The sequence below is a fragment of the Argiope bruennichi genome, chromosome X2 (assembly GCF_947563725.1).
Source record: "Argiope bruennichi chromosome X2, qqArgBrue1.1, whole genome shotgun sequence".
Taxonomy (NCBI): domain Eukaryota; kingdom Metazoa; phylum Arthropoda; class Arachnida; order Araneae; family Araneidae; genus Argiope; species Argiope bruennichi.
In genome coordinates this window covers 130343766-130357718 of record NC_079163.1, presented here as the reverse complement: position 1 = coordinate 130357718, position 13953 = coordinate 130343766, and positions in this window count along the sequence as shown.

The following is a 13953-nucleotide window of genomic DNA, read 5'->3' as shown; positions in this document are numbered from 1 at the left end:
TTTCGCTTCAAAGAGTGGTTATTTTTTTTAAATATACAATTTACAATAATTTCAAGATATTCCAAACGGCTTAATTTTTTAATATATTTTCCCCATCGTACAAAAATTTATTTGAAACAAAACTTGGTACGATTTGTAATTCCAATTAAAAGTTTATTTCTTTTTGGAAATTTTTACGAACATGAACTGAATTTTCATACGAATTTGTTTTCATAAAATTAACTTTTAACTACACTCGAAACATAATAGAACTATATGTATTTTAATGTTTAACTGAAATCTTCATTAATAATTTTATTTGAACTTTGAGAAAATTAGATCTTTCAAATGTTTGGATGTCTTAAATCTAAGTAGAACATCGTCTTGAGAAAACATTTATTCCTCTATGACCTTCAAATATTTTTTATTGAACAATAAATTTTATAATATTTTAGTTGAATATAAGCATAGTTTGGTGAAAGAATCTTTCATATTTGTCGTCTTTTTCCAAAGCTTACTGTCTCTTTAAAGGTTTTCTCGCGACATTCTCCTCACTGATTTGAGCTTGAGTGTTTGGATAAATCATTAATAAAAATTGATCACTTCACTAAATCGATAAAAAAAAAAATCCGATATAACAGCTATCCTTTTAGGTATCTTTCGCTGCAGTGTAAAAGTAAACGATAAATACTGTTCATATTTGAAAATCTAGTCACTCTTTGACCCCATAGGGTCATAATTTTGCCTGTACAAAATTACGTTGAATACTTTTAACTTTGTTAAAACCTTTTTCTATCCATTTCCTCCTGGATATCGACTCGTCTTTGAAACCTGTTATATTGAAAAAGGGCAAACCTTCAAAGGTTTCTTCTTCGGCTTAGAGTAATAGTTGGCATCCTGGTGCCCTTCTCAGTCTTGAGCACTGGCCCACATAGTTTTTCTAGAGGCGTAAAGCTAGTCACCCGGAAGAATTTGATTTGCCAGCAAGCAAATAATGGTGATCCATTGCTATTGCAAATAAGCGGTCAAAGATTGAAATTTACTGATTGCACAAATAACTGCTAAACATTCCCTTTTTTTATCACTGCATAGGATATACACTTTTCTGCTGACATCAATCTTTTTTTGTACTTCCTCCAATAAATACATCAGTTTCTTTTTCCCTAAGTCTTCTTTTTTTCTTAACCAGCAACTCAGAATCCCTCCCCTCTCTTTCACTTCTATCAATGTCCTGCAGTTTTGAACTATCCGAAACAATAGTCGCCATCCTGATGTAATGGAACAAAACCTAACAAAAATGAAATCGAAATAATCACAAAAGCAATAGAATGCTAAAAAAAATATCGCTAAAATGAAGTGGCTAAGTTTTTTTTCTATTACATCCAAAATTGCGAGCAGTTGCATCCCTTCATTCCAGATATTATTTAATTAGTTGAAACCAAAAAGGAAAGAATATAACCTTCAGATATTCTTCCCAATCCTGAAAACGCTATCACCCCCCTCCCCCTGTGAATTAACTGAAGGCTGAACGGATATCGACGGGATTACGCGATATCTTATGAATTCGAAACTTTGTCACCAAAGAGCCATATGTATGAAATTTGTAAACAACGCGCGATTGTTGTTTTGCTCCCACATGTGTTTTTTGCGAATGCACCCCTTCCCAATATTTTAATAAACATTTTAAAATAGATTTGCACTGAACCGAAGAATGATAAATTTCGATTTCAAGAAGGTGGAAATCCGTGTTTCTGCGGAAAAGTATGTCTGCTTCTTCAATTACCCATCTCTTCTCAAAGGCACTGTATGAATTTTGTTTGACTGGGAATAAAGTGTTTATTTTATACTTTATTTTGCTAGCAACCTTCCACAGTTTCACAGCGGAACGAAAAAGTTCTTTCCAGTACAAGCAGTAGAGTTCTGTATCTGAAAGGAGTTTCAGTTCTTTTATTTCCAAATGCGGCTGGTGCTTTAATTTCACTTTGTCGGTACTCTCGTACATTAACAAATCCTTCAGTTTCTATCATTCTGACTTGTATATGCCGTCTGATACTCTCTGAGATGGACAAGTTCATCTTAAAATGAGTTATCAAGATATCCACTTTATCATTCTGCAGCATGGCGATTAAAGCCGGAATTTAGCACTTTATTCCATTCAAAATTATTTACTCCTGTAATTAGGACTTTTTCCAAAGTCTGATAATGATTAGCAATGGTAGTTTTCTAGAATGGTAATATCATTGGCAGCTTTTAGGCCAGAATTCACCTCAGACATTTAAAGATCAGTCGATCATAAAGTTTAGTAGTTCCAATCAGTAGTTTACTAGATTCGCTGTCAATTATGGCTTTCGCTGCTTTGAAAAAATCCCCTCCTAATTTAAAAAAATTATGACTGCGCTAATGGAATATCAAAAATTAGAACTGTTTCATACCATTCTATTCCAGTCCCCTCGCGATATACATTTTCCAATAGCTTTTACGGAATTCAAAAGGCTGTTCAAAGAATGGGATTACATTCAAAAATTACGGGCGTTCTTAACCCTTCCAAGGGCCATGGGAAGTATGCTTTCCACCAAATTTATCAATCTTCGAATGAAGTTATATAGATTGGGATAAGTTCTGACGCATTTTTCAATAAAACAAACTTAAATGCTTCAGTTCCCTATAAGACACAAAATGCCATGTTTTGATTTTTTATTTATTAACCAAATTAACAAATCAAATTAAATTTATCTAAAAAATTAAATGAATCTTTTCTTAAGCCAATCTCAATTCTAAAAATATTTTCAAATGCCACAACTAGAATAAAATGGCCTTTTAAAGAGTTAATCAGGAGCGCAATTATTTGGAAACCACATAATAATCAACTCTCGAATCAACCATAACAATGATCTGCCCGTTCACAGCGACGAATACAACTTCTTAGGAGTCGTGTATACTGAGTGGTATTTTTTTTTTTTTTCACAACCTGTCCTAACCTTACGAGTCTGAAGTTTTAGTTTTTTCTCGAGGTGTCTTTTCGGTACACGGAAAATTGGAGATGTTGATAAATAGTGTTTTGGAATTGCGGCGAATCACTTCTAGATGAATGTTTTTTGGTAGATTAGATATCAAGGTTAAATTTGATTTAATTGTAATCGGGAATTTAAACAAATTTAAGATCTGAATCTAACAAACTAATGAAAAAGAAATATTTCGTGAATGTAATTCAATAGTTTTAAATTTTTAATGAAAGCATTCGGTTACATTAAAACTGTTCAGTGAAAATGTTTTTCTCATGTGCATAATGTTTAAACAAATTAAGAGATTTTTTTTATAAAAAGTTTCTTGATTTTCAAATTTAACGATCCCATTTCGCAGAGAACTCCACACTACTTAACTAACAGAATATTGTGCAAGAGACGGATGCGAAATATTTTTAAATTCACAAAATTGAAAAGGAACGGAAATTGTCCGTCTGGGCCTCACCATTTATTCTTTTAGCGGAGTTTAGTAAAAATTGTCTTGGACTGGCGAATATCATCATTTATTGTTAAATTTTACAAAAACGATAAATATGAAGGTTCTCAGTCCATATTGAACTCGTTGTAATAAAGCACATTGGTGATTCATCTGAACGCCAACAGATGGCGCAATGAAAAAAACCAGAGCGTTGAATTTTTGGTTGTTGTTTAGAGACTGGCATTCTTGGGGATGCTTGGATGAAACAGGTGCTTTCTGTACACACGCTCGAAAATGTGTAGTCTGAAAGCTGTATACAAAAATCTATTCGCTATATTTAAATCTGTAATTCATTCTTATTCTGGATGCCCATGAATCGCTGCCAAATAAATATCGAGACTTCGATGAGGTGAGTCATTTCTTTATTTGTCTTCATATTCCTTTATTCGAATATGACCAGAATTTATACATTCTTTTGATTCTAAGTCGTTTAAATCCTTAATTAAATCAAAACACATTATAATCCAATTTCTTCTACTCAAGCCATCAATGGATTGATAAAGCATACATATGTAGATCGAAGAAAGTTTAAGTATTGAGAAACAAGCATAATTATATTTTTCTATAGCATTCAGTTTATAATGGCCCAACGGCGGTTCGTTTATTAGGATTGCAACTTTTATTTCCATTTTTGATCTTATTTGCTTAGTTTTCTGCAATAAATGTTTATAAGATGGAATTGCACACAGTATAGCTATAGAAAGCATAAAAAGAATAACTGATGAATCGGATGGCAAAATACAACGTTTTCTCCCCAAGACTGTGTCCCAAACTGAGTTGCCATATCTTCAATACTGGTATAGGTATTTTTTCGCTCCTTCCCACTCAAGATTTGCCTTTGCTCTCTTGGTTTTTCTTTTTTTAGTTCGCAATCTTTTGATTTCAGCTTCTCATCACCGTTGCCCTGACGTAAAAAAAAAAAATTCACTTAATTTTATGTTAACAAGCATAAAAGGAACTTGAATTATACGCTACATTTCAAACATAAAGCAGCAAATGTCATATCGGACTATGAAATCAGACATTTGGGGCAACTAAGATATTAAGAGCTTTTTTTCACTAAACACTCTGGAGAATTGTGTGTGTGGGGGGGGGGGCTTAAAACTTTTCTGAACTTACAAACCACTAACGAAATGGTTTAAAGCTGATGCTGCGGAATAGATCTAGGGATGGATGACGTCTTGCAATGCCTTATCTCGGAATCTATACTTATTCAATCGTGCTTACATCGAAAGAGAAATCTATTATATGCGCTTTTTAAAAGCATTCACTCCAAATAGTTACAAGATCGGACTAAAATCAGTAGTACTTATGCACTGCTAGTTTCAGCATTTTCCTTTTTCCTTCAAATATCCAAAACCAGTATTTAAAAAAAAAACTTCAATATCTATACAAGTACCTTTTACTTTACGACACTTGAAATAATAAAGGATTTAATGTGAGTCACCTTAAAGAGCTATGATATCAGGCTTCATGTAAGCATTTTAAGCCCATTCCAAATATTTAAATATGAAGGTTGCCAGAGCCGTTGAATTGACACTGAGTCAACAAAGTAAAAATAGACCATATTTATCTGCAAACTAAACCAAGAAGATGAAGGAAAAAAAATTAAGAATAATACTTTGAAGTTCATTGAAATTAAAATAAATTACTCTTTAAAGTCGTGTACTTTCCTAAAAATCAAATGAAAGTTTTAAAAAAAATGCATTACTTTGAAAGTAATACACAATTTATTTATTTTTTCACAGAAACGTTGGGACCTTGAAAATTGAGGGATGTGGTAGGGGCTCTAAAACTAATTGATAATCCGACCTTATATGTTTGCATGTTAAAGAAGGTCACTGTTAAACTGTTAAATCAGAATCTGCGTAAATTTCATCTCCGAACATGTAGTTATAGAAGGACATCGCTTGAAATCTTTGTCATGGCTCCGCGTTGGAATGGAAATCTATTCGAGAAGTAAAACAATGTCATTCTAATGTAGAGGTACAAGGCTCGCTTAACAGTAATATTAAGTTACATTTGCCTTGCTGTAACATGTCTGATATACTCCGTGTGAATAATGATATAGTCGGATTGTAGAGAAAATCTGGATTTGTTAAAAAACGATACATATCCAACTATGTCTCGTATCCAGTATAAATACGTTCTCTTTACGCCAACTAGTCCTACCAGCGAATTTTCGTGAATGGAACACATCCAGCAATCCTTCCGACACATGGACCATACACTTTTGGGTGTCTATTTAAGGTTTACCATGAAACTACGGTACCAATAAATGCCGACAGTTGTGGGATAGGTCAATTGAAATACTTTGTTCCTTTGACAGTTACTGTAAAATATTGTCGTTTGCATTGTACTCCGACAAAAATAAGTACAGAAGAGTCTTCATATGGTTCCATCCTCTTGGGACAGTTGCTATAGCCTAGATATGGCAAGGTGTTTTCGCAGTCAGCTGGACTCTCGGTAACAAAACTGAAATCAGTGTTATGCTGTTAGCCTGTCCACCAATGCGGTCATTAAAGGCATAAAGCCCAAGCTGGAATTTGTTAAAATTAAACAAAATATTTTCAATGCAAGATGGTTGATCGATCTGACCTGTGTGAAAGCTCAAATCGGTAATGAAAAGACCACTTATCTTACCACGTAGGCCACAATCTCAGGAGGGAGAGGGATTAACATTCTTGCCTCCCATTCTTTTGTGAAAAATAAACCATCTTGTGAGCGAGTGGGAAAAACTATTGGAACAAACAAAATTCAAATTCAGTCATTAGTTAGGGCATTTCTGAACGAAATAAATCATTTTGAATCACGAATAAAATTTGAATCTACTATCATAGCATATAGGGTCCAATTTCGCCTTTATTATTATTGATTTCATTTATTTTTCACCGGCGCGACAGCCCTTGACAGACCTGGGGCTTCCTCAGAATTCCATTATCTGCAGTCCAGTTCTTAGCTAAGGCTTTCGAATTTGTCACTTTAACAGTTTTCAAGTACTTTTCAAGGAAGTCAATCCAAGTTTTGATCTCCCTCTTTTTCGAGTAACATATGGTTTAACCAAAACTCTTTCTGGTGGCTCGGTTGTCAATCCAATCTCATTATCTCTCTTCGCCTATTTAATCATCTGTATTGCTATAAATTTAATTATATCTGGCCTTTTAAAAGGATTCTAAATTTCCAAGTTGGTTCTTCTTTCCCAATAATTATCACATTTAATTCTATCAAATATGCAACTTAAAGATACTTTTCCTGCATTTGAAAGAAAAATTTTATCTTCCTCAGCCATTCCCCATGTTTCAGCCGCGTGTGTAAAAACGGGCTTAATCAATGTTTTGTAAAGGGATTTCATCTATTAAACTGCCACATTCTATTTTTAATTCACAAAAGACTAACACCTTCAGATGCGCCTTCTGCAAAATAAAAGCGAAAATGAACGAAGCTTTGTGCAAGAGTGGATGTGAAAAGGCGATGTTATAGATTTTTACTTTTAACCCCCAAAATTTTTAAAATAAAATAAAAACCAAAAATAAATTTTTATTTTTATTTACTTGATTTTAGAACTTGATCCCTAGGGCGCCTTTTTTACTAGCGTCCTTTTATTTTGTTTTTACTGAATCTTCGAATTGTTCTTACTGGATATATGTTTAATTTTGTTGGCATTTTAAAACTGACTGAATTTTGAATTCTATTTTCTCCATATTTAATGGAATACCACTTAGCAAGATTTTTATTTTATACTAACTCCAAAGTTTATTATTAAAATTCTTCACGGCAACTTTATCTTTATTAAAAGTTTTAAATCCTGTCTTTTTCTTTTTTTTTTTCCCCTTAATGTAGTGTTGTCTTTTGTGTTGATAAGTTTTTAATGTTCTTTGCTTGTTTTAGTATTGTAGTTTTTTGTTTGAAATTGCATTTCATGAAAATTTTATTACTATATTTAATAAGTTTGTTGGTTCCCTGCTCGGGATTACATTTTTTCGGGCAGACTCGCCCAGTACGTGTCTCTTAACTAATTGTGTAAAAGGTGATGGAGATGGTAGAATTAATTATCAAGATGACAAAAAAGTTGTCATTAAAAAATCTTTCAGATGAAATATAACAGCATCTGATAACCTGAAAGAGGATTAGAGAAAAGTTTAAATGTTACAAATGATGCATTTTAATTTTCGTAGAATTGTGAATTTTTATGAAAATATGTTTGTAATCCTGCATTGTACAAGATTATAGACTGTGAGATTGATACACGTTACAATCAATAAAGTGAATGTAAATAATTTTCTCGTTTTTATATCTTAATTCAGTGGATAGAAATTAGGAATTTTTCTTTGTAAAGACGCTTTTAAGACAAACAATGAAACATCGTTGAATATACTCTACGGTACATAAAATAATTTATAATCTAAACACATTAACTTATCCTTTTGCATTGTTATCCTTTTACCTGACTTATCCATTATATTCAATGTTTTCAACTTTTTTATTTACTAGATTTGCCGTGTAATCTAAAGATATAAATCTGAATAATTTGCAACTCTCATTATGGTCGTTAATTATTAAAGGCCTCGGGTCGCAATCTTCCGTGAGAACAAATACAAAGTTCATAATGAGGCACGTATATGTAAAGAAATTTTTCCTAATTCAAATGAACCGCTATGTATACTATGTAAATTGATTTATTTGATAAGCCTTGCCTAGTTTTAAAGTTTGAATCTTCACCTTTTGAATCATTCTGCCTAAATATATATATGGTTATATTAATTGTGTAACTTTCCTAAATACATTGGAAAGGGAAGATTATTAAAACATATGAAAAAATTAGGTCTCGGACGCTAAGATTGGGGTCAAAGAAAAGATACTGGTGGCTATTTATCAGTCATGTAAACACGTTCGGTGGCGCACGTGTACTGTTTTCTGAATAGGGTGGCTCGTGACACGGAACATTACAAAGAGTACAATGTAAATAGTAATAATTCCTCGAGGTAGGACGTAAAGTCATGTTTTTATGACTTAAAGAGTATTTTTCTTTCAGAATTTTCTTCATAATTCTACAGCTCTCAAATTTAATTCAACATTTATTCACTATAGTCAAGGCCTGAAATTCATTTATGCAAACTTTTCCCAATGAAAGCTGTTCCTCTAGAATTATTATTAACCCTAGAATGCATGTTTTTTTATATATATAAAAAAATGCATGCGCTTTGATTAATTGCATATAATACAGGAAAATTAATAAATGATTAAAAAATCATTTTTTTTCGTGAGTTTTTAAAAAAATGTGCCAATGGCTATATTAAGAATAAAGCAATATCTCAGTGACACAAATCACATTATAACAATTCTGCTATAAAAATAAAAGTCCCTTTTCACCCATACATTTTTTACAATGGGAAAAATATTTTGATAGTATTTTTAATGGTAGAACTCTTTATACAACATTCATCACGGTATTTTTGCAAGCTTCCATTTTAATTTTAATTCTTGCACCATTATTTCTATATATCGAGGTTTTCTACAAATGTTTATCAAAAAGCATTTAAAAAAGGATTTCCAAATACTAATTCTTGCCTTTTGAAAGAGTCATGTGAAGTGTATAAAAAGTGTAGCCAAATGGCTACACAATGCACTGGCGAATTAAACTTTTAATAAACATACATGAACTAAAAGATGCATTTAATATTATAAAATTGTCAATCAAAAATGGAGTTTCTTTTTTCTCTGAGACTTATATTGTTTTTCCACTTCTATGCCATTGGTTATTCAATTGTCCCTTTCACTCAATTGTCTGATACAACCTGCAGAAAATGCTATAATTCCTTGTATGATTTGCATTGATTTCATTCCCCGATGAGTAAATTCATGCACATTCCGTTTCCATTTTGATTTACAACTTATGTTCCAGCATTCCTCGAATTGCATTGTAGCATTTTTCGTATTCACTTCATGCATTTTATAATTTTCTCCCTTTTCATATGTTTTCACAGTAACACATGTAACAGCTTGTTTTCAATGTTGCGGCCGTGCATGAGGATCTGGTTCTTCAATTCAACCAAATTTCCTGTTTCCTCGCTAAATTATATCTCTGAGGTAGCCCCAAAGGCAAAAATCACAAGGGGTTAGGTCAGATGAACGTGGAGGCCGTCGTGTAGGAAATGCACGACTGATAATGTGATCCTTAGCAAAATGACGCTGCAGAAATTGTGGAACCACAGGTGCTATGTGAGGAGGAGCACCGTCTTGTTGGAATACTGTTGTAGTAAGCCATCCACGCTGCTAGAGTTCTGGAATGACGAAAGTTTGCAACATAGCCCGATAACGTGCTGCGGTTACGGAAAAAGTTATTGGAAATGGCCCAATCAAAAAGGTCGCAATAAAGCCGATCAACAGCAACATGCGGTGAATGCAAGGGCATTTGTTGAACATTGTGAAGATTCGCAATGGGCCAGATACTGAAGTTTTGGGTGTTCACTATTCCGAACATGTGAAAGTGGGCCTCATCGGTCCATAGGATGTTCCATGACCATTTCTGCTCCACCTCCATTCCGTGCCAAGAAAGTTAAAGCGAACGTTTCACGCACATCGTTATCGGCTGATTTTAACATTTTCAAACGATTGATCTTGCATGGATAGGCTTCGAGTGCTATTCGCATGCACTTTCAAATTGTAGTGTATGGCACCTCCAGTTGCTTTAATAAGCGAGAGCACTAGATGGCCTTTCTGTGTTCGAATTGGCTTGCTCGCCGACAAAAGTTGTGACGTCTACAATCCTGTGTGGTATCCGTGTTGTACATCCACGGCCTACTTTAACAGCACAGCTGCCTGTTTCCAACGAAACATTTGACCATTCGACGCAGAACGCAAGGTTTTGTTATTGGACACGTAAGCTGATTTCTGCCCTCGGTACGGCAGCGTTATTGCTGTTTTAGTAAAATAACTTCAGTAGCAACGCACGCTCCGGCAAAGAGAGAACCATCGTCGTAGCTTAACGTTTGGGAACTGTACGCCCAGCTTTTTATCTGTAACAAGACCTTTTGTTCGCCTATTATGTTATTTTGATCTCCAGTGCAGCTCGCAATGTCGAATATTCGAATTTCATCTAGCTAGCGAAATTTGTGCGTTAGTAATGCAATAATAGAGTTTATTACAAATACCTCGTATTCCGTCTTTTATTATGGATGCCATGTTTCATATTCATTACCTTATACCGATCGCAGCGTCACAATTCCTCTAGCAGCCTTTTTTTAACTAATTTTTTTATTGCACGAATCAATTTCTCATGGCTTGAAATGTATATCCTCCAACCATGAAGGCGTTTCGTCGATTGGTTCTTTCGCCAGGGCGTTCCAAATAGGGATACTTTAATTTGAATCGCCCTGTACTTGTTTATTGCTTATCTACATATAATCCCATGTCATTGAAAAAATAAAATTTCGATTTCCCTTTTCCATAAGTGCAGTAATTTTGTAGGATAATAATAATAATAAAAAAAAGCGAAATAATTCGAGTTTAGAAAGAATGGCCCGAGAAGCACCATTTGCTATTCTTTTACATAGCTTTCTAAGGTAACCTATTTAATAGAAAATGTAAAATGACGAAAATGTGCAGCTTTCACATTTTATCCTTCTATGTCCCTTTTCTTCCAAGTTCTAGTACATTATTCTTGTAATGATTTACCAGTAATATTTTAGTTATTTTTATATTATCGTATACGAAGCCTATTGTTATAGATTAAATTTCAAAGCTGAATATTTTTTAAAGAATTTGTTAACTTCCCCGAAGACAAAACATTTTTAACTTGATTGTCAGTCTCTCCATAAACTAGAAAACGAAACAAGCTTCACGAATAAAATTTGGTATAGTCTTTATATCAAAATTATAAATTTCTAACAAATTTTGGATAAATCCGTCAACGGTAGTCTGTCTGTACGTATGAATGTGAACATAACTCAAAAATTTCATCCACCTAGCTCGTTGCGTTTAACATTTTGATTTCATCATCAAAAGCTTAGAGATATGTCAAAGAGTAGATATAAATCCGTCAACAGGTTAAACATCTATAATTATTACAATTAAATGTCAGTCTGTCTACTTATACGCATGTGAATGACAAAATCCAAAAATAATTTATATGCATGAATTTTAAGTCATTTTGTCAACAAAATTTTAAAACTGTTCAAATATGAAAGATAAACCATCGGTATACAGTATTGCCAATAGTCAAATCGCAGCTTGGGACAAAGTAATGGCAGGCCCTTCTACCCTCAAATACACTCATGTCCAAAATTAAGGTCACAAACATAAAATCTGAGAAAAAATGAAAAACTATTCACTGTGTTGCCACGAAATTTGGCACAGAGGTGTACACTACAATGGAAGAAAGAACATAGACACATAACAACACGGAAAGGATTTTAATTGAGAATTAAGAAAAAGGGTATATCAAAAAGAGTTACATTATGAATCAGAGACAAAGCATTTATCTCGGGAAAAGCCTGTCTAATATGGAGTGTGACCACCGTGCACTGCTGTGCAGGCTTCACAACGAGTTCTTATACTGTTTATAAGGGTGTCCATAAATGCTTGGGGCAACAAAGCCCATTCTTCCAAAAACGCGGTTTTTAACTCTTGGAGGGTATTAGGAGGGGGGTTACGCAGTGCAATGGCTCTTCCGAGACCATCCCAAACATGCTCATGTCCAAATCATCAACTCTGTGCGTTATCGTGCATAAATATGAAGTCTCGGCCAAAAGCACCCCGGAACAACCTCACATAGGCTTCAAGGATCTCATATTTATAGAGATGTGCATTGACAGTACCAGCATCGAAGACGTGCAGTGGTGTATGACTGCCCAACATTATGCCACCCCAGACAAGGATTCCTCTGCCATCAAATCTGTCGATTTATTCTACGTAGGAGGGATGATAGCGAGCTCCTCGCGCTCTCCAGATGAAGATTCGACGAGTGTCATTCTGTGTGGTAAATCTCGACTCATCACTGAAAAGAACACGAACCCATTCTTGTTGTGCCCAAGACTGCTGTGTTAGGCACCATAAGAACCGGGCTTTTCTGTTGGATGCAGTCAAAGGGCCGCACTCAACTGGTCGCCGGGCATAAAGGGCCCTCTCTGCTAGACGTCTGTATACTGTTTGTCTAGAAATTCTTATTCCAGACGCAGCAGCAAGGTCAAGAGCAAGTTGAGGAGCCATTGTCAGCCTATGCCGTCGTACGCTTAATGCCAAATAGCGATCCTGTGCAGACGTCTTTGTTCTGTGACGATCTTGGCACGGCCTTCCTGGTTACAGTGCCACTTGTTTGGAATTGATTCCACAACCTGGATACCACTTTCAGCGCCACTTGTAACCATCTAGCAACCTCTGCTTGTGACTGCCCAGCTTCAAGCCTGCCAACGGCTCTCCATCTCAAGGAATCGTCTAAACGATTATGAGAACTCATTCTCACTGGAAACAGGTTAAATTTTTTGTTTTGATGCAATATTCATAAAATTGCAGACAAAAATCCCAGATGCCTAAACGATCTAATTTCAGTAGTTCCTTAAAAACTAATGCTAAACAACATTTTTTCACACAACAAAGGTTAATATCGTGTTGCTGGTCCTTCACAATATATAAAATATAATTTGTTTAAATTTTACTGGTAGCCATTTAAAATTACTTTGAAAAACATTTTTGTGACCTTAATTTTGGACATGAGTGTATATACACCCAACACTTCCTTAAATATCCTCTCCTTCCTCCTGGCCGGTGGAACCCTGGAGATTTTGTCCCTCTATTTGCGAGTCTGCCACTAAGTGAACACGATAATTCAAAAACGCAACAAGCTAGTTAATAAGACCACATACGAAATCTCATTTAACAAACTGTATTAAATTTTGAAACCAATCGGGTAAAGAGCCTAAAATACATACTTACTATAACATGAAGTTGCACACATAACAGTGCCGCGTGACCTAGTGGAAAAGTAACTGCTATGGTGAAGGATGGCTCCGGGTTCGAAACAGATTCAATTAAAAATCTGAAAAAATCTGAATGCGTGGACCAAACATCCTCCCGTTGGTGTGTGTGGAAGTTTGAAGAGGCCAGCTTAGGCATCGTCCTCTGACTAAGGATCAGAATTACGAGTTCCGTTCTAAAATAGTTTGTTTTTTATTTACAAACGACTCTATAATGTGAAAGTCGATAGAATAACATTGTCGCTGATTTTCTAACACTTGATCAAGCGACAGTAGAAAACACGCGTATTTTGTGCTGATTTTCTATCGTAAACTAAATGCTTTAATCAAAATTATCGTACTGTAACACACGTTTTTTTTTGGGGGGGGGAGGGGGGGCTTATGTTCTCTTAAAGTTGAATAAATTTGTGGCCAGTTATTTTTTCAATCATTACAACACATTACGCAATGTAGGAGATTTGCACTCCATGTGAAAAATGCATCCTTGTGCCAATGATCGGTA